General features: G+C 44.3%; 1 pseudogene; it reads right to left on the minus strand.

The window, feature by feature from the left end:
* The window catches only part of LOC111408721, a 12,462-nt pseudogene extending 10,109 nt beyond the window's left edge, over nt 1-2,353 (minus strand).
* Between the last annotated feature and the right edge of the window lie 1,758 nt (nt 2,354-4,111).

The raw sequence follows: 4,111 nt of genomic DNA on the forward strand, positions 1-4,111 counted from the left end.
TTTGAGTCGCCGCCCGATGCTACTCCTTCGATGATCATGTTTATCACTCCTGCTCTTGGTGGGGGTATACCTTCGACCCTTTGCCTGCCCTTGTCGTTTTTCACATACTTTGCCAATAGCCCCCGTCTCAGCAGGCGCTCAATTTCTTCTTTTAACTGTAGGCATTCTTTGGTATCATGCCCGTGATCTCTATGAAAATGGCAGTATTTACTTTGATTTCTCTTGCCCGAAGGGGTTAGCATTGGTCTGGGCCGTTCGAGCTCCTTCATGTGCTGTATCTCCATCAATAACTTTGTTCGTGGAATGTTCAAAGGGGTTGGTGTCTTGACCTCCTCTCGTTTTTGCCTGACTGACCGGTCTTGGACATAACCCCTGCTCGTGCGTTCACTTTTCGGCTTATTTTTATCATTGCGCTTTTGGTCGTCATATGTTTTTCGCTTATTAGCTTCCGTCTCCCTTCCATCCCTGAGATTTTTAGTTACCTTCTCCGCTTCCTCCGCATCGACATACTTGTCTCCCTTCTTTAATAGGTCATGCATCGACTCCGGGGGGTTCTTGGAGAGTGACATCTTAAAGGCCCGATTTCGCATTCCATTCATCAAGGCTGTAACCACTGCGGACATTTGCAGGTCTCTAATGCCAAGAGTCGCCCGGCTGAACCTGGCTAAGTATTCCTGCAATGACTCGTCTTTGTCCTGTACGACCTGCATCAACTCAATGGCTGTCTTCCTCTTCCTCTTGCTGCTTAGGAAATAAGCCACAAAGCTCCTGGAGAGCTCATCAAATGACTTGATGGAGCACAGGGCCAAGGTTGCTACCCAGTCCCTAGCCTCCCTCCTGAGCGTGGGGGGAAAGGATCGGCACATCACGGCGTCCGGGGCGGCATAAAGTCTCATTAGATCCACGAAGGTTCGTAGATGGTCAAGCGGGTCCGTGATTCCATCATAGGCTTCAATCATGGGCTGTTTGAAGCCTTTAGGCAAAGGGACCGCCATGATTTCTAGGGCGAACGGGTCTTCCTCCAAAACCATCTGTCTCTGCCTATCCTTCCTTTTGGACAACGCATCGTCTATCTTCTGTGACATGATTTCTTCCATCTTTCGTTCCAGGTCTACCATGGTTTGTGGGGGCTGTTGAGTTCCGGTCATTGGGGCTCCCGCGTCTCCCGCTCCCCGCGAAGAGGTGGGTGAGACAACCGCGGGTGGCGCTAGAGGCGGTTGTTGATTCGTCACTTCCGTCAGGCTTAAATGAGGGATGGTGGTTCTCTGCGACTGGTCTTGTAAAAGCACCATCATTGCTGCCAACTGGTTTTCCAAAGCGCTGAATTGACTCTGCGTCACATACTGCGGGGGCGGTGGTGGTTCATGACCCCTTGCAACTGACTCCGACTCCGTCTCCGCCGTATTCCCAACCAGGCGAGTATCACTTCTTGTTCATCTTCTTGACATGGCTTTTTAGTTTAAATGAAATTTCCCACAGACGGCGCCAATGAAAGGCGGTGATTCAACACCCTTCTGTTTATCCGGTAATGTTTGGCATTTCCACCACTCCGTCAAGTATGCAAGACCTGAAAAATGAAGGCGGGGCTTTCTCCCCCGTTTTACCTCCGGCGTGAGAATTAGTTTTCAGACTTGGAAAAAATATATTTGAAAATCAGATGGCTAAAAACGAGAATGGGAGGTCAAAAAAAAATCTTCCCTTACCTGTGTCTCATCCGGGGGTATTTATAGATATTAGGCACTAGGTAACCGCTGGGCGTTGTGGTGCCACGTGTCCCACGATGGTATTCCCACTACACCCACGTTCTGAGTGATGAGTCCTTAACTTCCCGTCTGAAGATTGTACCCGTATCAGCGGCCATGTAACCTTGTCGATTCATTAAAGATTTTATGGCTAAGTGTTTGGACAAGGGATATCATTCCCGTTGAGGATTTCGCTTAGTGGTAGAATGATTTCTTGGGATAGCGATAGAGCGCCCTCTAGACGTAGTGGTAGAGCGCTCCCTGGGTGTAATGGTAGAACGTCCTTTGGGGGTCGTGGTAGAGCACTCCCTAGATGTAGTGGTAGAGCGCTCCCTGGGTGTAATGGTAGAACGCCCTATGAGGGTCGATGGCCTTGCATCGGTGTGCTGTGATCTGCCTTGCTTGTCCTTGAGGGTGTCTACTTCTATCAACCTATATCAGTGAAAATGCATAATAATGAGGAGTATACTGAATGGCCATGGACTGCATAACAATTTCATCCTCTTTCTTGCATTAACATTATCTTATTTTGCCTAAATACTTTACAAACATTTTCACTTCTCTCTCCTCTCTGTTTCTCTCTCTATCAATGAGGGTTTTTTGAGCTAAAATGTATGTGACACAACAGGCATGTGGACAGAGAATTGGTGAGAGAGATTGATATGGATCATGTGAGCCCACAAAATCCATGATTAACCAATGGCACCACACGTCTCCTAGCCTCTCTTTCTCTCTTTATAATATTAATATTTATTTAAATGTGTTTTTAATTTTATTTTGTTTTGATTTTAGGTTATTCTGACTTCAGGGACATGGTCGCAACGCTTTTCCCTCTATGTATCCTTTGTTTGGTTTAGCTAGAAAAAAATTATACAAATTTAAATCAAAGTCAAAATTATTTTAACGATACATATAATCTACAACCTTTATTAACTTTTTAATCACATATTTCATCAATTTATTTTATCAAAATTCATTAGAAATTTAATTTTTAATAAAACCAACAGGGGATGATGTAGTTAACATGCACACCAAGAAAAAGAAAAGATTGAAAGCGATTTATAGTTGACCTTCTTGGTTATGTTTTCTTAGGTTGGGATAAGACCAGTTCCAAGCTCGACAATGAGGCCCATTTTCAGAGCCCAACCCAACAAGGCTGAAAAGACCCAATTTTAACTACGTTGGAGATGGACTTTAAACTAAGAAGATGGAATAAGGAAGACTGACACAAATAGCACTAAATTATGTGAAAAAGAATACTAAGAGGGAGCCCCCATTTGATTTAGATAAAATTAGGACTTTAGTAGATTTTGATAAAGTTAATGAAGTGTGCAGCTAAACAATAGCGGTATCATAAAATGTATGTTTAAAATTAATTGTTAACTTTTGTTGACATCTGAACTCCGACCTAATGAAAACAGTTCGCTAACCCCACCTCGGTTAAATGTAAATTCGGCCCATATTCCCAGGTCGAACAAACCCGTCGTTATTTTAGAAAAATATCATGATTACCCCATGTCACATCACCCTATCAATCAGATACACTTGCCACAGGTGATATCATCGCCGCTCGGAACAACCAATTCCAAGTCCTCGAACTCCAACCCCTTGTAGGTCATCATTACCTGGGTAATACATTGACACATGACCACCGGTCTCATCGACCAATCACAAGAGAATTTGGTGACCCGAGTTCCGAGCTTGGCACTGCTGCTGATTAGACTGATTTGATGTAATTTCGGCTAAACTATGTATAAATAGTTGGATATGACTCTAGTAAAAGGCAAGTGAATTCATATAACGACTTATGACACAATCACACTTAAAAAGATATTTTTGTGGTCTTTTTCAAGCATAAATCACATTTTTCTTAAAGTTGGTTCAAAATTATCCTTGCTAATTTTGACGTCAACAGTTTGGCGCTAGAACGAGGGCCCTAATTGTGAAAAATAGTCTCATTCGCTCCACAAAATTTCAAGAGCCGTGAGTCATAGCTCAAGTTCCAGAAATTCATCTCACACCCACCATCATGAAACGAATACACCACTGAGTCCTCCACAATGGCAAGACCCTCAAATGATCGCAATGAGGGAAGCCCTGGAAAAATTGACAAATGCAACGGGACGACTGGAAAGGAGTCAAGCCCATTCGTCCCCACCAGATATCGAGGTGGAATCCCCTGTAAGGTCAAAGGCAAGGTGTCTCCCCACCAGGAGGACTGTCCACTTTTCAAGAGGAGAATCATCAAGAAGTCAAACTCACGAGGCCAAAAGCAAGGAACCCGGGGCGAGAAGGACTACAAATGTGTTCGACAGATTGGGGACCCATCACTCGCTGACTCCTACGCAAGGACAAATCAACCTGAAACG

Source organism: Olea europaea, chromosome 14, assembly GCF_002742605.1.
Source record: "Olea europaea var. sylvestris chromosome 14, O_europaea_v1, whole genome shotgun sequence".
Lineage (NCBI taxonomy): Eukaryota > Viridiplantae > Streptophyta > Magnoliopsida > Lamiales > Oleaceae > Olea > Olea europaea.